General features: G+C 45.0%; 16 non-coding genes across 16 annotated transcripts; all 16 read right to left on the bottom strand.

Annotated features, from left to right (window-relative positions):
- Positions 1–510: 510 nt before the first annotated feature.
- LOC141196184 (U2 spliceosomal RNA) lies at positions 511–701 on the bottom strand. The gene has a single exon (XR_012268749.1). It is a non-coding gene; the product is annotated as a U2 spliceosomal RNA (small nuclear RNA).
- Positions 702–1,821: 1,120 nt separating this feature from the next.
- LOC141196001 (U2 spliceosomal RNA) lies at positions 1,822–2,012 on the bottom strand. Its single transcript, XR_012268570.1, has one exon. It is a non-coding gene; the product is annotated as a U2 spliceosomal RNA (small nuclear RNA).
- A 1,120-nt stretch (positions 2,013–3,132) lies between these two features.
- On the bottom strand, positions 3,133–3,323 carry LOC141194683 (U2 spliceosomal RNA). Its single transcript, XR_012267305.1, has one exon. It is a non-coding gene; the product is annotated as a U2 spliceosomal RNA (small nuclear RNA).
- Positions 3,324–4,443: 1,120 nt separating this feature from the next.
- On the bottom strand, positions 4,444–4,634 carry LOC141196107 (U2 spliceosomal RNA). Its single transcript, XR_012268673.1, has one exon. It is a non-coding gene; the product is annotated as a U2 spliceosomal RNA (small nuclear RNA).
- A 1,115-nt stretch (positions 4,635–5,749) lies between these two features.
- On the bottom strand, positions 5,750–5,940 carry LOC141194671 (U2 spliceosomal RNA). Its single transcript, XR_012267293.1, has one exon. It is a non-coding gene; the product is annotated as a U2 spliceosomal RNA (small nuclear RNA).
- Positions 5,941–7,062: 1,122 nt separating this feature from the next.
- Positions 7,063–7,253, bottom strand: LOC141194660 (U2 spliceosomal RNA). The gene has a single exon (XR_012267282.1). It is a non-coding gene; the product is annotated as a U2 spliceosomal RNA (small nuclear RNA).
- Positions 7,254–8,376: 1,123 nt separating this feature from the next.
- On the bottom strand, positions 8,377–8,567 carry LOC141194648 (U2 spliceosomal RNA). The gene has a single exon (XR_012267270.1). It is a non-coding gene; the product is annotated as a U2 spliceosomal RNA (small nuclear RNA).
- Positions 8,568–9,687: 1,120 nt separating this feature from the next.
- LOC141194637 (U2 spliceosomal RNA) lies at positions 9,688–9,878 on the bottom strand. Its single transcript, XR_012267259.1, has one exon. It is a non-coding gene; the product is annotated as a U2 spliceosomal RNA (small nuclear RNA).
- A 1,120-nt stretch (positions 9,879–10,998) lies between these two features.
- LOC141194626 (U2 spliceosomal RNA) lies at positions 10,999–11,189 on the bottom strand. The gene has a single exon (XR_012267248.1). It is a non-coding gene; the product is annotated as a U2 spliceosomal RNA (small nuclear RNA).
- A 1,120-nt stretch (positions 11,190–12,309) lies between these two features.
- Positions 12,310–12,500, bottom strand: LOC141194615 (U2 spliceosomal RNA). The gene has a single exon (XR_012267237.1). It is a non-coding gene; the product is annotated as a U2 spliceosomal RNA (small nuclear RNA).
- Positions 12,501–13,615: 1,115 nt separating this feature from the next.
- On the bottom strand, positions 13,616–13,806 carry LOC141194604 (U2 spliceosomal RNA). The gene has a single exon (XR_012267226.1). It is a non-coding gene; the product is annotated as a U2 spliceosomal RNA (small nuclear RNA).
- A 1,122-nt stretch (positions 13,807–14,928) lies between these two features.
- LOC141194593 (U2 spliceosomal RNA) lies at positions 14,929–15,119 on the bottom strand. Its single transcript, XR_012267215.1, has one exon. It is a non-coding gene; the product is annotated as a U2 spliceosomal RNA (small nuclear RNA).
- Positions 15,120–16,242: 1,123 nt separating this feature from the next.
- LOC141195910 (U2 spliceosomal RNA) lies at positions 16,243–16,433 on the bottom strand. The gene has a single exon (XR_012268481.1). It is a non-coding gene; the product is annotated as a U2 spliceosomal RNA (small nuclear RNA).
- A 1,122-nt stretch (positions 16,434–17,555) lies between these two features.
- Positions 17,556–17,746, bottom strand: LOC141194582 (U2 spliceosomal RNA). Its single transcript, XR_012267204.1, has one exon. It is a non-coding gene; the product is annotated as a U2 spliceosomal RNA (small nuclear RNA).
- Positions 17,747–18,867: 1,121 nt separating this feature from the next.
- LOC141195825 (U2 spliceosomal RNA) lies at positions 18,868–19,058 on the bottom strand. The gene has a single exon (XR_012268400.1). It is a non-coding gene; the product is annotated as a U2 spliceosomal RNA (small nuclear RNA).
- A 1,121-nt stretch (positions 19,059–20,179) lies between these two features.
- LOC141194571 (U2 spliceosomal RNA) lies at positions 20,180–20,370 on the bottom strand. The gene has a single exon (XR_012267193.1). It is a non-coding gene; the product is annotated as a U2 spliceosomal RNA (small nuclear RNA).
- Between the last annotated feature and the right edge of the window lie 1,027 nt (positions 20,371–21,397).

Below are 21,397 nucleotides of genomic sequence, written 5' to 3'. Positions count from 1 at the left end.
GCAGAGGGAGACAACGTTTCAGAAAAGGCATTGTAGCAAACCAAAAAAGAAATTTTAAGCGCAGCAGAGTAACCAGCTCACATACCTGTTAGCTCAGGTGAGTTTAAAAGGCTGCTGTTGATAACAAGGGCATTTGCTAAATAGATGGTGTGTGTGCAACAATATACTGAAAGGTCAATTATATTGTGCAGCTTATCTCACCACCTGTAGTTATTTAGGTGAAAGCTCCAAAATGCTTGCCTAATATGTCTGTTTATCCAAAAGGAAGTATAGAGGGAGAGCTAGATAGATAGCATTGCATTACATTACATTACATGGCAATGCAATGCACAGTTGCTGAAGTTGAACCAAAATGAGCTTGTCATCTGGCTTCTGCAACTTTTAACATGAAAAATCCAATGAGGAGAAGAAAAGCAAAGCCAAAGAGTCCATCCCAAAATCCGACAAACAAGCAAAATGAACAAAAAGCATTGAATTCAATTCTTTCTGATTTTAGAAACTGCATTAAAGAAGGGGTGCACCGGTCCTGGAGATACTGAAATACCAGGTCAATGCGTGGAGTGGACAGAGCAAGCTCTTTTTCCATCTCCCTGTTCTAAAAATCCATTTAATATATGGTCCCCAGATAGGGGACGTATCAGATATTAAACTGATAAGAACAGATACTACACTTGATGTTAGCCAAAAGGCCGAGAAGCGATAACCAGAATTGGTTTCCGACTACGGTGCCACCCAAGGATTCTGAAAAGTCCATTTGTGGAGATGGCCACCTGGACTCCCGTTAAGAAGACATGCTGTCAACCTCTAGATCCCTCACATGCCTGCACTTTTCGGCTTGCTGCTGCTGCAATCCACGCGTTTTAGATCTGCATAACTTCACCTCTTTTAGCACAGTACCCTCAACCCCCGGCTGTTCCCACCCGCCTCAACACCGTTGGAAGGGAGGAGAACCAATTAAGGCGGGGGGGGGGTGGAACGAGCAGCTGTCTACCCTTAGCAGGAGGGTTGCTGATTAATTACCTCTCCTGCTGCTGCTGCTGCTGGCTGTCCAGCAGCAGACTGAAGGTGGCTGCTGCTGTGCGCAGGTATATAAAGGCTCAGAGCCTATTATGACACGCGCAGCCAGCGTTCCATTGCCACATTCCGTCTACTGCAGGCGGGATACCTGGATGGCTGAATGTCACTGAGAAGCTCACAGAGACCGCCATAAGCAACAGTTTAAAAGAATGCCACAGACTAATCAACCAAACTTTTTGGGTTGGTTTCTCTTTTATAGTCTGCAGGCATTAAATGAAAGAAGTCAGTGTTCCAGCAGAGGGAGACAACGTTTCAGAAAAGGCATTGTAGCAAACCAAAAAAGAAATTTTAAGCGCAGCAGAGTAACCAGCTCACATACCTGTTAGCTCAGGTGAGTTTAAAAGGCTGCTGTTGATAACAAGGGCATTTGCTAAATAGATGGTGTGTGTGCAACAATATACTGAAAGGTCAATTATATTGTGCAGCTTATCTCACCACCTGTAGTTATTTAGGTGAAAGCTCCAAAATGCTTGCCTAATATGTCTGTTTATCCAAAAGGAAGTATAGAGGGAGAGCTAGATAGATAGCATTGCATTACATTACATTACATGGCAATGCAATGCACAGTTGCTGAAGTTGAACCAAAATGAGCTTGTCATCTGGCTTCTGCAACTTTTAACATGAAAAATCCAATGAGGAGAAGAAAAGCAAAGCCAAAGAGTCCATCCCAAAATCCGACAAACAAGCAAAATGAACAAAAAGCATTGAATTCAATTCTTTCTGATTTTAGAAACTGCATTAAAGAAGGGGTGCACCGGTCCTGGAGATACTGCAATACCAGGTCAATGCGTGGAGTGGACAGAGCAAGCTCTTTTTCCATCTCCCTGTTCTAAAAATCCATTTAATATATGGTCCCCAGATAGGGGACGTATCAAATATTAAACTGATAAGAACAGATACTACACTTGATCTTAGCCAAAAGGCCGAGAAGCGATAACCAGAATTGGTTTCCGACTACGGTGCCACCCAAGGATTCTGAAAAGTCCATTTGTGGAGATGGCCACCTGGACTCCCGTTAAGAAGACATGCTGTCAACCTCTAGATCCCTCACATGCCTGCACTTTTCGGCTTGCTGCTGCTGCAATCCACGCGTTTTAGATCTGCATAACTCCACCTCTTTTAGCACAGTACCCTCAACCCCCGGCTGTTCCCACCCGCCTCAACACCGTTGGAAGGGAGGAGAACCAATTAAGGCGGGGGGGGGGTGGAACGAGCAGCTGTCTACCCTTAGCAGGAGGGTTGCTGATTAATTACCTCTCCTGCTGCTGCTGCTGCTGGCTGTCCAGCAGCAGACTGAAGGTGGCTGCTGCTGTGCGCAGGTATATAAAGGCTCAGAGCCTATTATGACACGCGCAGCCAGCGTTCCATTGCCACATTCCGTCTACTGCAGGCGGGATACCTGGATGGCTGAATGTCACTGAGAAGCTCACAGAGACCGCCATAAGCAACAGTTTAAAAGAATGCCACAGACTAATCAACCAAACTTTTTGGGTTGGTTTCTCTTTTATAGTCTGCAGGCATTAAATGAAAGAAGTCAGTGTTCCAGCAGAGGGAGACAACGTTTCAGAAAAGGCATTGTAGCAAACCAAAAAAGAAATTTTAAGCGCAGCAGAGTAACCAGCTCACATACCTGTTAGCTCAGGTGAGTTTAAAAGGCTGCTGTTGATAACAAGGGCATTTGCTAAATAGATGGTGTGTGTGCAACAATATACTGAAAGGTCAATTATATTGTGCAGCTTATCTCACCACCTGTTGTTATTTAGGTGAAAGCTCTAAAATGCTTGCCTAATATGTCTGTTTATCCAAAAGGAAGTATAGAGGGAGAGCTAGATAGATAGCATTGCATTACATTACATTACATGGCAATGCAATGCACAGTTGCTGAAGTTGAACCAAAATGAGCTTGTCATCTGGCTTCTGCAACTTTTAACATGAAAAATCCAATGAGGAGAAGAAAAGCAAAGCCAAAGAGTCCATCCCAAAATCCGACAAACAAGCAAAATGAACAAAAAGCATTGAATTCAATTCTTTCTGATTTTAGAAACTGCATTAAAGAAGGGGTGCACCGGTCCTGGAGATACTGCAATACCAGGTCAATGCGTGGAGTGGACAGAGCAAGCTCTTTTTCCATCTCCCTGTTCTAAAAATCCATTTAATATATGGTCCCCAGATAGGGGACGTATCAGATATTAAACTGATAAGAACAGATACTACACTTGATCTTAGCCAAAAGGCCGAGAAGCGATAACCAGAATTGGTTTCCGACTACGGTGCCACCCAAGGATTCTGAAAAGTCCATTTGTGGAGATGGCCACCTGGACTCCCGTTAAGAAGACATGCTGTCAACCTCTAGATCCCTCACATGCCTGCACTTTTCGGCTTGCTGCTGCTGCAATCCACGCGTTTTAGATCTGCATAACTCCACCTCTTTTAGCACAGTACCCTCAACCCCCGGCTGTTCCCACCCGCCTCAACACCGTTGGAAGGGAGGAGAACCAATTAAGGCGGGGGGGGGGTGGAACGAGCAGCTGTCTACCCTTAGCAGGAGGGTTGCTGATTAATTACCTCTCCTGCTGCTGCTGCTGCTGGCTGTCCAGCAGCAGACTGAAGGTGGCTGCTGCTGTGCGCAGGTATATAAAGGCTCAGAGCCTATTATGACACGCGCAGCCAGCGTTCCATTGCCACATTCCGTCTACTGCAGGCGGGATACCTGGATGGCTGAATGTCACTGAGAAGCTCACAGAGACCGCCATAAGCAACAGTTTAAAAGAATGCCACAGACTAATCAACCAAACTTTTTGGGTTGGTTTCTCTTTTATAGTCTGCAGGCATTAAATGAAAGAAGTCAGTGTTCCAGCAGAGGGAGACAACGTTTCAGAAAAGGCATTGTAGCAAACCAAAAAAGAAATTTTAAGCGCAGCAGAGTAACCAGCTCACATACCTGTTAGCTCAGGTGAGTTTAAAAGGCTGCTGTTGATAACAAGGGCATTTGCTAAATAGATGGTGTGTGTGCAACAATATACTGAAAGGTCAATTATATTGTGCAGCTTATCTCACCACCTGTAGTTATTTAGGTGAAAGCTCCAAAATGCTTGCCTAATATGTCTGTTTATCCAAAAGGAAGTATAGAGGGAGAGCTAGATAGATAGCATTGCATTACATTACATTACATGGCAATGCAATGCACAGTTGCTGAAGATGAACCAAAATGAGCTTGTCATCTGGCTTCTGCAACTTTTAACATGAAAAATCCAATGAGGAGAAGAAAAGCAAAGCCAAAGAGTCCATCCCAAAATCCGACAAACAAGCAAAATGAACAAAAAGCATTGAATTCAATTCTTTCTGATTTTAGAAACTGCATTAAAGAAGGGGTGCACCGGTCCTGGAGATACTGCAATACCAGGTCACTGCGTGGAGTGGACAGAGCAAGCTCTTTTTCCATCTCCCTGTTCTAAAAATCCATTTAATATATGGTCCCCAGATAGGGGACGTATCAGATATTAAACTGATAAGAACAGATACTACACTTGATCTTAGCCAAAAGGCCGAGAAGCGATAACCAGAATTGGTTTCCGACTACGGTGCCACCCAAGGATTCTGAAAAGTCCATTTGTGGAGATGGCCACCTGGACTCCCGTTAAGAAGACATGCTGTCAACCTCTAGATCCCTCACATGCCTGCACTTTTCGGCTTGCTGCTGCTGCAATCCACGCGTTTTAGATCTGCATAACTCCACCTCTTTTAGCACAGTACCCTCAACCCCCGGCTGTTCCCACCCGCCTCAACACCGTTGGAAGGGAGGAGAACCAATTAAGGCGGGGGGGGGGTGGAACGAGCAGCTGTCTACCCTTAGCAGGAGGGTTGCTGATTAATTACCTCTCCTGCTGCTGCTGCTGCTGGCTGTCCAGCAGCAGACTGAAGGTGGCTGCTGCTGTGCGCAGGTATATAAAGGCTCAGAGCCTATTATGACACGCGCAGCCAGCGTTCCATTGCCACATTCCGTCTACTGCAGGCGGGATACCTGGATGGCTGAATGTCACTGAGAAGCTCACAGAGACCGCCATAAGCAACAGTTTAAAAGAATGCCACAGACTAATCAACCAAACTTTTTGGGTTGGTTTCTCTTTTATAGTCTGCAGGCATTAAATGAAAGAAGTCAGTGTTCCAGCAGAGGGAGACAACGTTTCAGAAAAGGCATTGTAGCAAACCAAAAAAGAAATTTTAAGCGCAGCAGAGTAACCAGCTCACATACCTGTTAGCTCAGGTGAGTTTAAAAGGCTGCTGTTGATAACAAGGGCATTTGCTAAATAGATGGTGTGTGTGCAACAATATACTGAAAGGTCAATTATATTGTGCAGCTTATCTCACCACCTGTAGTTATTTAGGTGAAAGCTCCAAAATGCTTGCCTAATATGTCTGTTTATCCAAAAGGAAGTATAGAGGGAGAGCTAGATAGATAGCATTGCATTACATTACATGGCAATGCAATGCACAGTTGCTGAAGTTGAACCAAAATGAGCTTGTCATCTGGCTTCTGCAACTTTTAACATGAAAAATCCAATGAGGAGAAGAAAAGCAAAGCCAAAGAGTCCATCCCAAAATCCGACAAACAAGCAAAATGAACAAAAAGCATTGAATTCAATTCTTTCTGATTTTAGAAACTGCATTAAAGAAGGGGTGCACCGGTCCTGGAGATACTGCAATACCAGGTCAATGCGTGGAGTGGACAGAGCAAGCTCTTTTTCCATCTCCCTGTTCTAAAAATCCATTTAATATATGGTCCCCAGATAGGGGACGTATCAGATATTAAACTGATAAGAACAGATACTACACTTGATCTTAGCCAAAAGGCCGAGAAGCGATAACCAGAATTGGTTTCCGACTACGGTGCCACCCAAGGATTCTGAAAAGTCCATTTGTGGAGATGGCCACCTGGACTCCCGTTAAGAAGACATGCTGTCAACCTCTAGATCCCTCACATGCCTGCACTTTTCGGCTTGCTGCTGCTGCAATCCACGCGTTTTAGATCTGCATAACTCCACCTCTTTTAGCACAGTACCCTCAACCCCCGGCTGTTCCCACCCGCCTCAACACCGTTGGAAGGGAGGAGAACCAATTAAGGCTGGGGGTGGGGGTGGAACGAGCAGCTGTCTACCCTTAGCAGGAGGGTTGCTGATTAATTACCTCTCCTGCTGCTGCTGCTGCTGGCTGTCCAGCAGCAGACTGAAGGTGGCTGCTGCTGTGCGCAGGTATATAAAGGCTCAGAGCCTATTATGACACGCGCAGCCAGCGTTCCATTGCCACATTCCGTCTACTGCAGGCGGGATACCTGGATGGCTGAATGTCACTGAGAAGCTCACAGAGACCGCCATAAGCAACAGTTTAAAAGAATGCCACAGACTAATCAACCAAACTTTTTGGGTTGGTTTCTCTTTTATAGTCTGCAGGCATTAAATGAAAGAAGTCAGTGTTCCAGCAGAGGGAGACAACGTTTCAGAAAAGGCATTGTAGCAAACCAAAAAAGAAATTTTAAGCGCAGCAGAGTAACCAGCTCACATACCTGTTAGCTCAGGTGAGTTTAAAAGGCTGCTGTTGACAACAAGGGCATTTGCTAAATAGATGGTGTGTGTGCAACAATATACTGAAAGGTCAATTATATTGTGCAGCTTATCTCACCACCTGTAGTTATTTAGGTGAAAGCTCCAAAATGCTTGCCTAATATGTCTGTTTATCCAAAAGGAAGTATAGAGGGAGAGCTAGATAGATAGCATTGCATTACATTACATTACATGGCAATGCAATGCACAGTTGCTGAAGTTGAACCAAAATGAGCTTGTCATCTGGCTTCTGCAACTTTTAACATGAAAAATCCAATGAGGAGAAGAAAAGCAAAGCCAAAGAGTCCATCCCAAAATCCGACAAACAAGCAAAATGAACAAAAAGCATTGAATTCAATTCTTTCTGATTTTAGAAACTGCATTAAAGAAGGGGTGCACCGGTCCTGGAGATACTGCAATACCAGGTCAATGCGTGGAGTGGACAGAGCAAGCTCTTTTTCCATCTCCCTGTTCTAAAAATCCATTTAATATATGGTCCCCAGATAGGGGACGTATCAGATATTAAACTGATAAGAACAGATACTACACTTGATCTTAGCCAAAAGGCCGAGAAGCGATAACCAGAATTGGTTTCCGACTACGGTGCCACCCAAGGATTCTGAAAAGTCCATTTGTGGAGATGGCCACCTGGACTCCCGTTAAGAAGACATGCTGTCAACCTCTAGATCCCTCACATGCCTGCACTTTTCGGCTTGCTGCTGCTGCAATCCACGCGTTTTAGATCTGCATAACTCCACCTCTTTTAGCACAGTACCCTCAACCCCCGGCTGTTCCCACCCGCCTCAACACCGTTGGAAGGGAGGAGAACCAATTAAGGCGGGGGGGGGGGGGTGGAACGAGCAGCTGTCTACCCTTAGCAGGAGGGTTGCTGATTAATTACCTCTCCTGCTGCTGCTGCTGCTGGCTGTCCAGCAGCAGACTGAAGGTGGCTGCTGCTGTGCGCAGGTATATAAAGGCTCAGAGCCTATTATGACACGCGCAGCCAGCGTTCCATTGCCACATTCCGTCTACTGCAGGCGGGATACCTGGATGGCTGAATGTCACTGAGAAGCTCACAGAGACCGCCATAAGCAACAGTTTAAAAGAATGCCACAGACTAATCAACCAAACTTTTTGGGTTGGTTTCTCTTTTATAGTCTGCAGGCATTAAATGAAAGAAGTCAGTGTTCCAGCAGAGGGAGACAACGTTTCAGAAAAGGCATTGTAGCAAACCAAAAAAGAAATTTTAAGCGCAGCAGAGTAACCAGCTCACATACCTGTTAGCTCAGGTGAGTTTAAAAGGCTGCTGTTGATAACAAGGGCATTTGCTAAATAGATGGTGTGTGTGCAACAATATACTGAAAGGTCAATTATATTGTGCAGCTTATCTCACCACCTGTAGTTATTTAGGTGAAAGCTCCAAAATGCTTGCCTAATATGTCTGTTTATCCAAAAGGAAGTATAGAGGGAGAGCTAGATAAATAGCATTGCATTACATTACATTACATGGCAATGCAATGCACAGTTGCTGAAGTTGAACCAAAATGAGCTTGTCATCTGGCTTCTGCAACTTTTAACATGAAAAATCCAATGAGGAGAAGAAAAGCAAAGCCAAAGAGTCCATCCCAAAATCCGACAAACAAGCAAAATGAACAAAAAGCATTGAATTCAATTCTTTCTGATTTTAGAAACTGCATTAAAGAAGGGGTGCACCGGTCCTGGAGATACTGCAATACCAGGTCAATGCGTGGAGTGGACAGAGCAAGCTCTTTTTCCATCTCCCTGTTCTAAAAATCCATTTAATATATGGTCCCCAGATAGGGGACGTATCAGATATTAAACTGATAAGAACAGATACTACACTTGATCTTAGCCAAAAGGCCGAGAAGCGATAACCAGAATTGGTTTCCGACTACGGTGCCACCCAAGGATTCTGAAAAGTCCATTTGTGGAGATGGCCACCTGGACTCCCGTTAAGAAGACATGCTGTCAACCTCTAGATCCCTCACATGCCTGCACTTTTCGGCTTGCTGCTGCTGCAATCCACGCGTTTTAGATCTGCATAACTCCACCTCTTTTAGCACAGTACCCTCAACCCCCGGCTGTTCCCACCCGCCTCAACACCGTTGGAAGGGAGGAGAACCAATTAAGGCGGGGGGGGGGTGGAACGAGCAGCTGTCTACCCTTAGCAGGAGGGTTGCTGATTAATTACCTCTCCTGCTGCTGCTGCTGCTGGCTGTCCAGCAGCAGACTGAAGGTGGCTGCTGCTGTGCGCAGGTATATAAAGGCTCAGAGCCTATTATGACACGCGCAGCCAGCGTTCCATTGCCACATTCCGTCTACTGCAGGCGGGATACCTGGATGGCTGAATGTCACTGAGAAGCTCACAGAGACCGCCATAAGCAACAGTTTAAAAGAATGCCACAGACTAATCAACCAAACTTTTTGGGTTGGTTTCTCTTTTATAGTCTGCAGGCATTAAATGAAAGAAGTCAGTGTTCCAGCAGAGGGAGACAACGTTTCAGAAAAGGCATTGTAGCAAACCAAAAAATAAATTTTAAGCGCAGCAGAGTAACCAGCTCACATACCTGTTAGCTCAGGTGAGTTTAAAAGGCTGCTGTTGATAACAAGGGCATTTGCTAAATAGATGGTGTGTGTGCAACAATATACTGAAAGGTCAATTATATTGTGCAGCTTATCTCACCACCTGTAGTTATTTAGGTGAAAGCTCCAAAATGCTTGCCTAATATGTCTGTTTATCCAAAAGGAAGTATAGAGGGAGAGCTAGATAGATAGCATTGCATTACATTACATTACATGGCAATGCAATGCACAGTTGCTGAAGTTGAACCAAAATGAGCTTATCATCTGGCTTCTGCAACTTTTAACATGAAAAATCCAATGAGGAGAAGAAAAGCAAAGCCAAAGAGTCCATCCCAAAATCCGACAAACAAGCAAAATGAACAAAAAGCATTGAATTCAATTCTTTCTGATTTTAGAAACTGCATTAAAGAAGGGGTGCACCGGTCCTGGAGATACTGCAATACCAGGTCAATGCGTGGAGTGGACAGAGCAAGCTCTTTTTCCATCTCCCTGTTCTAAAAATCCATTTAATATATGGTCCCCAGATAGGGGACGTATCAGATATTAAACTGATAAGAACAGATACTACACTTGATCTTAGCCAAAAGGCCGAGAAGCGATAACCAGAATTGGTTTCCGACTACGGTGCCACCCAAGGATTCTGAAAAGTCCATTTGTGGAGATGGCCACCTGGACTCCCGTTAAGAAGACATGCTGTCAACCTCTAGATCCCTCACATGCCTGCACTTTTCGGCTTGCTGCTGCTGCAATCCACGCGTTTTAGATCTGCATAACTCCACCTCTTTTAGCACAGTACCCTCAACCCCCGGCTGTTCCCACCCGCCTCAACACCGTTGGAAGGGAGGAGAACCAATTAAGGCGGGGGGGGGGTGGAACGAGCAGCTGTCTACCCTTAGCAGGAGGGTTGCTGATTAATTACCTCTCCTGCTGCTGCTGCTGCTGGCTGTCCAGCAGCAGACTGAAGGTGGCTGCTGCTGTGCGCAGGTATATAAAGGCTCAGAGCCTATTATGACACGCGCAGCCAGCGTTCCATTGCCACATTCCGTCTACTGCAGGCGGGATACCTGGATGGCTGAATGTCACTGAGAAGCTCACAGAGACCGCCATAAGCAACAGTTTAAAAGAATGCCACAGACTAATCAACCAAACTTTTTGGGTTGGTTTCTCTTTTATAGTCTGCAGGCATTAAATGAAAGAAGTCAGTGTTCCAGCAGAGGGAGACAACGTTTCAGAAAAGGCATTGTAGCAAACCAAAAAAGAAATTTTAAGCGCAGCAGAGTAACCAGCTCACATACCTGTTAGCTCAGGTGAGTTTAAAAGGCTGCTGTTGATAACAAGGGCATTTGCTAAATAGATGGTGTGTGTGCAACAATATACTGAAAGGTCAATTATATTGTGCAGCTTATCTCACCACCTGTAGTTATTTAGGTGAAAGCTCCAAAATGCTTGCCTAATATGTCTGTTTATCCAAAAGGAAGTATAGAGGGAGAGCTAGATAGATAGCATTGCATTACATTACATTACATGGCAATGCAATGCACAGTTGCTGAAGTTGAACCAAAATGAGCTTGTCATCTGGCTTCTGCAACTTTTAACATGAAAAATCCAATGAGGAGAAGAAAAGCAAAGCCAAAGAGTCCATCCCAAAATCCGACAAACAAGCAAAATGAACAAAAAGCATTGAATTCAATTCTTTCTGATTTTAGAAACTGCATTAAAGAAGGGGTGCACCGGTCCTGGAGATACTGCAATACCAGGTCAATGCGTGGAGTGGACAGAGCAAGCTCTTTTTCCATCTCCCTGTTCTAAAAATCCATTTAATATATGGTCCCCAGATAGGGGACGTATCAGATATTAAACTGATAAGAACAGATACTACACTTGATCTTAGCCAAAAGGCCGAGAAGCGATAACCAGAATTGGTTTCCGACTACGGTGCCACCCAAGGATTCTGAAAAGTCCATTTGTGGAGATGGCCACCTGGACTCCCGTTAAGAAGACATGCTGTCAACCTCTAGATCCCTCACATGCCTGCACTTTTCGGCTTGCTGCTGCTGCAATCCACGCGTTTTAGATCTGCATAACTCCACCTCTTTTAGCACAGTACCCTCAACCCCCGGCTGTTCCCACCCGCCTCAACACCGTTGGAAGGGAGGAGAACCAATTAAGGCGGGGGGGGGGTGGAACGAGCAGCTGTCTACCCTTAGCAGGAGGGTTGCTGATTAATTACCTCTCCTGCTGCTGCTGCTGCTGGCTGTCCAGCAGCAGACTGAAGGTGGCTGCTGCTGTGCGCAGGTATATAAAGGCTCAGAGCCTATTATGACACGCGCAGCCAGCGTTCCATTGCCACATTCCGTCTACTGCAGGCGGGATACCTGGATGGCTGAATGTCACTGAGAAGCTCACAGAGACCGCCATAAGCAACAGTTTAAAAGAATGCCACAGACTAATCAACCAAACTTTTTGGGTTGGTTTCTCTTTTATAGTCTGCAGGCATTAAATGAAAGAAGTCAGTGTTCCAGCAGAGGGAGACAACGTTTCAGAAAAGGCATTGTAGCAAACCAAAAAAGAAATTTTAAGCGCAGCAGAGTAACCAGCTCACATACCTGTTAGCTCAGGTGAGTTTAAAAGGCTGCTGTTGATAACAAGGGCATTTGCTAAATAGATGGTGTGTGTGCAACAATATACTGAAAGGTCAATTATATTGTGCAGCTTATCTCACCACCTGTAGTTATTTAGGTGAAAGCTCCAAAATGCTTGCCTAATATGTCTGTTTATCCAAAAGGAAGTATAGAGGGAGAGCTAGATAGATAGCATTGCATTACATTACATTACATGGCAATGCAATGCACAGTTGCTGAAGATGAACCAAAATGAGCTTGTCATCTGGCTTCTGCAACTTTTAACATGAAAAATCCAATGAGGAGAAGAAAAGCAAAGCCAAAGAGTCCATCCCAAAATCCGACAAACAAGCAAAATGAACAAAAAGCATTGAATTCAATTCTTTCTGATTTTAGAAACTGCATTAAAGAAGGGGTGCACCGGTCCTGGAGATACTGCAATACCAGGTCAATGCGTGGAGTGGACAGAGCAAGCTCTTTTTCCATCTCCCTGTTCTAAAAATCCATTTAATATATGGTCCCCAGATAGGGGACGTATCAGATATTAAACTGATAAGAACAGATACTACACTTGATCTTAGCCAAAAGGCCGAGAAGCGATAACCAGAATTGGTTTCCGACTACGGTGCCACCCAAGGATTCTGAAAAGTCCATTTGTGGAGATGGCCACCTGGACTCCCGTTAAGAAGACATGCTGTCAACCTCTAGATCCCTCACATGCCTGCACTTTTCGGCTTGCTGCTGCTGCAATCCACGCGTTTTAGATCTGCATAACTCCACCTCTTTTAGCACAGTACCCTCAACCCCCGGCTGTTCCCACCCGCCTCAACACCGTTGGAAGGGAGGAGAACCAATTAAGGCGGGGGGGGGGTGGAACGAGCAGCTGTCTACCCTTAGCAGGAGGGTTGCTGATTAATTACCTCTCCTGCTGCTGCTGCTGCTGGCTGTCCAGCAGCAGACTGAAGGTGGCTGCTGCTGTGCGCAGGTATATAAAGGCTCAGAGCCTATTATGACACGCGCAGCCAGCGTTCCATTGCCACATTCCGTCTACTGCAGGCGGGATACCTGGATGGCTGAATGTCACTGAGAAGCTCACAGAGACCGCCATAAGCAACAGTTTAAAAGAATGCCACAGACTAATCAACCAAACTTTTTGGGTTGGTTTCTCTTTTATAGTCTGCAGGCATTAAATGAAAGAAGTCAGTGTTCCAGCAGAGGGAGACAACGTTTCAGAAAAGGCATTGTAGCAAACCAAAAAAGAAATTTTAAGCGCAGCAGAGTAACCAGCTCACATACCTGTTAGCTCAGGTGAGTTTAAAAGGCTGCTGTTGATAACAAGGGCATTTGCTAAATAGATGGTGTGTGTGCAACAATATACTGAAAGGTCAATTATATTGTGCAGCTTATCTCACCACCTGTAGTTATTTAGGTGAAAGCTCCAAAATGCTTGCCTAATATGTCTGTTTATCCAAAAGGAAGTATAGAGGGAGAGCTAGATAGATAGCATTGCATTACATTACATGGCAATGCAATGCACAGTTGCTGAAGTTGAACCAAAATGAGCTTGTCATCTGGCTTCTGCAACTTTTAACATGAAAAATCCAATGAGGAGAAGAAAAGCAAAGCCAAAGAGTCCATCCCAAAATCCGACAAACAAGCAAAATGAACAAAAAGCATTGAATTCAATTCTTTCTGATTTTAGAAACTGCATTAAAGAAGGGGTGCACCGGTCCTGGAGATACTGCAATACCAGGTCAATGCGTGGAGTGGACAGAGCAAGCTCTTTTTCCATCTCCCTGTTCTAAAAATCCATTTAATATATGGTCCCCAGATAGGGGACGTATCAGATATTAAACTGATAAGAACAGATACTACACTTGATCTTAGCCAAAAGGCCGAGAAGCGATAACCAGAATTGGTTTCCGACTACGGTGCCACCCAAGGATTCTGAAAAGTCCATTTGTGGAGATGGCCACCTGGACTCCCGTTAAGAAGACATGCTGTCAACCTCTAGATCCCTCACATGCCTGCACTTTTCGGCTTGCTGCTGCTGCAATCCACGCGTTTTAGATCTGCATAACTCCACCTCTTTTAGCACAGTACCCTCAACCCCCGGCTGTTCCCACCCGCCTCAACACCGTTGGAAGGGAGGAGAACCAATTAAGGCGGGGGGTGGGGGTGGAACGAGCAGCTGTCTACCCTTAGCAGGAGGGTTGCTGATTAATTACCTCTCCTGCTGCTGCTGCTGCTGGCTGTCCAGCAGCAGACTGAAGGTGGCTGCTGCTGTGCGCAGGTATATAAAGGCTCAGAGCCTATTATGACACGCGCAGCCAGCGTTCCATTGCCACATTCCGTCTACTGCAGGCGGGATACCTGGATGGCTGAATGTCACTGAGAAGCTCACAGAGACCGCCATAAGCAACAGTTTAAAAGAATGCCACAGACTAATCAACCAAACTTTTTGGGTTGGTTTCTCTTTTATAGTCTGCAGGCATTAAATGAAAGAAGTCAGTGTTCCAGCAGAGGGAGACAACGTTTCAGAAAAGGCATTGTAGCAAACCAAAAAAGAAATTTTAAGCGCAGCAGAGTAACCAGCTCACATACCTGTTAGCTCAGGTGAGTTTAAAAGGCTGCTGTTGACAACAAGGGCATTTGCTAAATAGATGGTGTGTGTGCAACAATATACTGAAAGGTCAATTATATTGTGCAGCTTATCTCACCACCTGTAGTTATTTAGGTGAAAGCTCCAAAATGCTTGCCTAATATGTCTGTTTATCCAAAAGGAAGTATAGAGGGAGAGCTAGCTAGATAGCATTGCATTACATTACATTACATGGCAATGCAATGCACAGTTGCTGAAGTTGAACCAAAATGAGCTTGTCATCTGGCTTCTGCAACTTTTAACATGAAAAATCCAATGAGGAGAAGAAAAGCAAAGCCAAAGAGTCCATCCCAAAATCCGACAAACAAGCAAAATGAACAAAAAGCATTGAATTCAATTCTTTCTGATTTTAGAAACTGCATTAAAGAAGGGGTGCACCGGTCCTGGAGATACTGCAATACCAGGTCAATGCGTGGAGTGGACAGAGCAAGCTCTTTTTCCATCTCCCTGTTCTAAAAATCCATTTAATATATGGTCCCCAGATAGGGGACGTATCAGATATTAAACTGATAAGAACAGATACTACACTTGATCTTAGCCAAAAGGCCGAGAAGCGATAACCAGAATTGGTTTCCGACTACGGTGCCACCCAAGGATTCTGAAAAGTCCATTTGTGGAGATGGCCACCTGGACTCCCGTTAAGAAGACATGCTGTCAACCTCTAGATCCCTCACATGCCTGCACTTTTCGGCTTGCTGCTGCTGCAATCCACGCGTTTTAGATCTGCATAACTCCACCTCTTTTAGCACAGTACCCTCAACCCCCGGCTGTTCCCACCCGCCTCAACACCGTTGGAAGGGAGGAGAACCAATTAAGGCGGGGGGGGGGGCGTGGAACGAGCAGCTGTCTACCCTTAGCAGGAGGGTTGCTGATTAATTACCTCTCCTGCTGCTGCTGCTGCTGGCTGTCCAGCAGCAGACTGAAGGTGGCTGCTGCTGTGCGCAGGTATATAAAGGCTCAGAGCCTATTATGACACGCGCAGCCAGCGTTCCATTGCCACATTCCGTCTACTGCAGGCGGGATACCTGGATGGCTGAATGTCACTGAGAAGCTCACAGAGACCGCCATAAGCAACAGTTTAAAAGAATGCCACAGACTAATCAACCAAACTTTTTGGGTTGGTTTCTCTTTTATAGTCTGCAGGCATTAAATGAAAGAAGTCAGTGTTCCAGCAGAGGGAGACAACGTTTCAGAAAAGGCATTGTAGCAAACCAAAAAAGAAATTTTAAGCGCAGCAGAGTAACCAGCTCACATACCTGTTAGCTCAGGTGAGTTTAAAAGGCTGCTGTTGATAACAAGGGCATTTGCTAAATAGATGGTGTGTGTGCAACAATATACTGAAAGGTCAATTATATTGTGCAGCTTATCTCACCACCTGTAGTTATTTAGGTGAAAGCTCCAAAATGCTTGCCTAATATGTCTGTTTATCCAAAAGGAAGTATAGAGGGAGAGCTAGATAAATAGCATTGCATTACATTACATTACATGGCAATGCAATGCACAGTTGCTGAAGTTGAACCAAAATGAGCTTGTCATCTGGCTTCTGCAACTTTTAACATGAAAAATCCAATGAGGAGAAGAAAAGCAAAGCCAAAGAGTCCATCCCAAAATCCGACAAACAAGCAAAATGAACAAAAAGCATTGAATTCAATTCTTTCTGATTTTAGAAACTGCATTAAAGAAGGGGTGCACCGGTCCTAGAGATACTGCAATACCAGGTCAATGCGTGGAGTGGACAGAGCAAGCTCTTTTTCCATCTCCCTGTTCTAAAAATCCATTTAATATATGGTCCCCAGATAGGGGACGTATCAGATATTAAACTGATAAGAACAGATACTACACTTGATCTTAGCCAAAAGGCCGAGAAGCGATAACCAGAATTGGTTTCCGACTACGGTGCCACCCAAGGATTCTGAAAAGTCCATTTGTGGAGATGGCCACCTGGACTCCCGTTAAGAAGACATGCTGTCAACCTCTAGATCCCTCACATGCCTGCACTTTTCGGCTTGCTGCTGCTGCAATCCACGCGTTTTAGATCTGCATAACTCCACCTCTTTTAGCACAGTACCCTCAACCCCCGGCTGTTCCCACCCGCCTCAACACCGTTGGAAGGGAGGAGAACCAATTAAGGCGGGGGGGGGGGGTGGAACGAGCAGCTGTCTACCCTTAGCAGGAGGGTTGCTGATTAATTACCTCTCCTGCTGCTGCAGCTGCTGGCTGTCCAGCAGCAGACTGAAGGTGGCTGCTGCTGTGCGCAGGTATATAAAGGCTCAGAGCCTATTATGACACGCGCAGCCAGCGTTCCATTGCCACATTCCGTCTACTGCAGGCGGGATACCTGGATGGCTGAATGTCACTGAGAAGCTCACAGAGACCGCCATAAGCAACAGTTTAAAAGAATGCCACAGACTAATCAACCAAACTTTTTGGGTTGGTTTCTCTTTTATAGTCTGCAGGCATTAAATGAAAGAAGTCAGTGTTCCAGCAGAGGGAGACAACGTTTCAGAAAAGGCATTGTAGCAAACCAAAAAAGAAATTTTAAGCGCAGCAGAGTAACCAGCTCACATACCTGTTAGCTCAGGTGAGTTTAAAAGGCTGCTGTTGATAACAAGGGCATTTGCTAAATAGATGGTGTGTGTGCAACAATATACTGATAGGTCAATTATATTGTGCAGCTTATCTCACCACCTGTAGTTATTTAGGTGAAAGCTCCAAAATGCTTGCCTAATATGTCTGTTTATCCAAAAGGAAGTATAGAGGGAGAGCTAGATAGATAGCATTGCATTACATTACATTACATGGCAATGCAATGCACAGTTGCTGAAGTTGAACCAAAATGAGCTTGTCATCTGGCTTCTGCAACTTTTAACATGAAAAATCCAATGAGGAGAAGAAAAGCAAAGCCAAAGAGTCCATCCCAAAATCCGACAAACAAGCAAAATGAACAAAAAGCATTGAATTCAATTCTTTCTGATTTTAGAAACTGCATTAAAGAAGGGGTGCACCGGTCCTGGAGATACTGCAATACCAGGTCAATGCGTGGAGTGGACAGAGCAAGCTCTTTTTCCATCTCCCTGTTCTAAAAATCCATTTAATATATGGTCCCCAGATAGGGGACGTATCAGATATTAAACTGATAAGAACAGATACTACACTTGATCTTAGCCAAAAGGCCGAGAAGCGATAACCAGAATTGGTTTCCGACTACGGTGCCACCCAAGGATTCTGAAAAGTCCATTTGTGGAGATGGCCACCTGGACTCCCGTTAAGAAGACATGCTGTCAACCTCTAGATCCCTCACATGCCTGCACTTTTCGGCTTGCTGCTGCTGCAATCCACGCGTTTTAGATCTGCATAACTCCACCTCTTTTAGCACAGTACCCTCAACCCCCGGCTGTTCCCACCCGCCTCAACACCGTTGGAAGGGAGGAGAACCAATTAAGGCGGGGGGGGTGGTGGAACGAGCAGCTGTCTACCCTTAGCAGGAGGGTTGCTGATTAATTACCTCTCCTGCTGCTGCTGCTGCTGGCTGTCCAGCAGCAGACTGAAGGTGGCTGCTGCTGTGCGCAGGTATATAAAGGCTCAGAGCCTATTATGACACGCGCAGCCAGCGTTCCATTGCCACATTCCGTCTACTGCAGGCGGGATACCTGGATGGCTGAATGTCACTGAGAAGCTCACAGAGACCGCCATAAGCAACAGTTTAAAAGAATGCCACAGACTAATCAACCAAACTTTTTGGGTTGGTTTCTCTTTTATAGTCTGCAGGCATTAAATGAAAGAAGTCAGTGTTCCAGCAGAGGGAGACAACGTTTCAGAAAAGGCATTGTAGCAAACCAAAAAAGAAATTTTAAGCGCAGCAGAGTAACCAGCTCACATACCTGTTAGCTCAGGTGAGTTTAAAAGGCTGCTGTTGATAACAAGGGCATTTGCTAAATAGATGGTGTGTGTGCAACAATATACTGAAAGGTCAATTATATTGTGCAGCTTATCTCACCACCTGTAGTTATTTAGGTGAAAGCTCCAAAATGCTTGCCTAATATGTCTGTTTATCCAAAAGGAAGTATAGAGGGAGAGCTAGATAGATAGCATTGCATTACATTACATTACATGGCAATGCAATGCACAGTTGCTGAAGTTGAACCAAAATGAGCTTGTCATCTGGCTTCTGCAACTTTTAACATGAAAAATCCAATGAGGAGAAGAAAAGCAAAGCCAAAGAGTCCATCCCAAAATCCGACAAACAAGCAAAATGAACAAAAAGCATTGAATTCAATTCTTTCTGATTTTAGAAACTGCATTAAAGAAGGGGTGCACCGGTCCTGGAGATACTGAAATACCAGGTCAATGCGTGGAGTGGACAGAGCAAGCTCTTTTTCCATCTCCCTGTTCTAAAAATCCATTTAATATATGGTCCCCAGATAGGGGACGTATCAGATATTAAACTGATAAGAACAGATACTACACTTGATCTTAGCCAAAAGGCCGAGAAGCGATAACCAGAATTGGTTTCCGACTACGGTGCCACCCAAGGATTCTGAAAAGTCCATTTGTGGAGATGGCCACCTGGACTCCCGTTAAGAAGACATGCTGTCAACCTCTAGATCCCTCACATGCCTGCACTTTTCGGCTTGCTGCTGCTGCAATCCACGCGTTTTAGATCTGCATAACTCCACCTCTTTTAGCACAGTACCCTCAACCCCCGGCTGTTCCCACCCGCCTCAACACCGTTGGAAGGGAGGAGAACCAATTAAGGCGGGGGGGGGGGTGGAACGAGCAGCTGTCTACCCTTAGCAGGAGGGTTGCTGATTAATTACCTCTCCTGCTGCTGCTGCTGCTGGCTGTCCAGCAGCAGACTGAAGGTGGCTGCTGCTGTGCGCAGGTATATAAAGGCTCAGAGCCTATTATGACACGCGCAGCCAGCGTTCCATTGCCACATTCCGTCTACTGCAGGCGGGATACCTGGATGGCTGAATGTCACTGAGAAGCTCACAGAGACCGCCATAAGCAACAGTTTAAAAGAATGCCACAGACTAATCAACCAAACTTTTTGGGTTGGTTTCTCTTTTATAGTCTGCAGGCATTAAATGAAAGAAGTCAGTGTTCCAGCAGAGGGAGACAACGTTTCAGAAAAGGCATTGTAGCAAACCAAAAAAGAAATTTTAAGCGCAGCAGAGTAACCAGCTCACATACCTGTTAGCTCAGGTGAGTTTAAAAGGCTGCTGTTGATAACAAGGGCATTTGCTAAATAGATGGTGTGTGTGCAACAATATACTGAAAGGTCAATTATATTGTGCAGCTTATCTCACCACCTGTAGTTATTTAGGTGAAAGCTCCAAAATGCTTGCCTAATATGTCTGTTTATCCAAAAGGAAGTATAGAGGGAGAGCTAGATAGATAGCATTGCATTACATTACATTACATGGCAATGCAATGCACAGTTGCTGAAGTTGAACCAAAATGAGCTTGTCATCTGGCTTCTGCAACTTTTAACATGAAAAATCCAATGAGGAGAAGAAAAGCAAAGCCAAAGAGTCCATCCCAAAATCCGACAAACAAGCAAAATGAACAAAAAGCATTGAATTCAATTCTTTCTGATTTTAGAAACTGCATTAAAGAAGGGGTGCACCGGTCCTGGAGATACTGCAATACCAGGTCAATGCGTGGAGTGGACAGAGCAAGCTCTTTTTCCATCTCCCTGTTCTAAAAATCCATTTAATATATGGTCCCCAGATAGGGGACGTATCAGATATTAAACTGATAAGAACAGATACTACACTTGATCTTAGCCAAAAGGCCGAGAAGCGATAACCAGAATTGGTTTCCGACTACGGTGCCACCCAAGGATTCTGAAAAGTCCATTTGTGGAGATGGCCACCTGGACTTCCGTTAAGAAGACATGCTGTCAACCTCTAGATCCCTCACATGCCTGCACTTTTCGGCTTGCTGCTGCTGCAATCCACGCGTTTTAGATCTGCATAACTCCACCTCTTTTAGCACAGTACCCTCAACCCCCGGCTGTTCCCACCCGCCTCAACACCGTTGGAAGGGAGGAGAACCAATTAAGGCGGGGGGGGGTGGAACGAGCAGCTGTCTACCCTTAGCAGGAGGGTTGCTGATTAATTACCTCTCCTGCTGCTGCTGCTGCTGGCTGTCCAGCAGCAGACTGAACGTGGCTGCTGCTGTGCGCAGGTATATAAAGGCTCAGAGCCTATTATGACACGCGCAGCCAGCGTTCCATTGCCACATTCCGTCTACTGCAGGCGGGATACCTGGATGGCTGAATGTCACTGAGAAGCTCACAGAGACCGCCATAAGCAACAGTTTAAAAGAATGCCACAGACTAATCAACCAAACTTTTTGGGTTGGTTTCTCTTTTATAGTCTGCAGGCATTAAATGAAAGAAGTCAGTGTTCCAGCAGAGGGAGACAACGTTTCAGAAAAGGCATTGTAGCAAACCAAAAAAGAAATTTTAAGCGCAGCAGAGTAACCAGCTCACATACCTGTTAGCTCAGGTGAGTTTAAAAGGCTGCTGTTGATAACAAGGGCATTTGCTAAATAGATGGCGTGTGTGCAACAATATACTGAAAGGTCAATTATATTGTGCAGCTTATCTCACCACCTGTAGTTATTTAGGTGAAAGCTCCAAAATGCTTGCCTAATATGTCTGTTTATCCAAAAGGAAGTATAGAGGGAGAGCTAGATAGATAGCATTGCATTACATTACATTACATGGCAATTCAATGCACAGTTGCTGAAGTTGAACCAAAATGAGCTTGTCATCTGGCTTCTGCAACTTTTAACATGAAAAATCCAATGAGGAGAAGAAAAGCAAA

Source organism: Phyllobates terribilis, unplaced genomic scaffold (assembly GCF_046119375.1).
Source record: "Phyllobates terribilis strain yellow unplaced genomic scaffold, ASM4611937v1 Scaffold_74__1_contigs__length_7073193, whole genome shotgun sequence".
Lineage (NCBI taxonomy): Eukaryota > Metazoa > Chordata > Amphibia > Anura > Dendrobatidae > Phyllobates > Phyllobates terribilis.
Note: the sequence above shows the minus strand (reverse complement) of the source record. Positions and strands in the feature narration are given on the sequence as shown.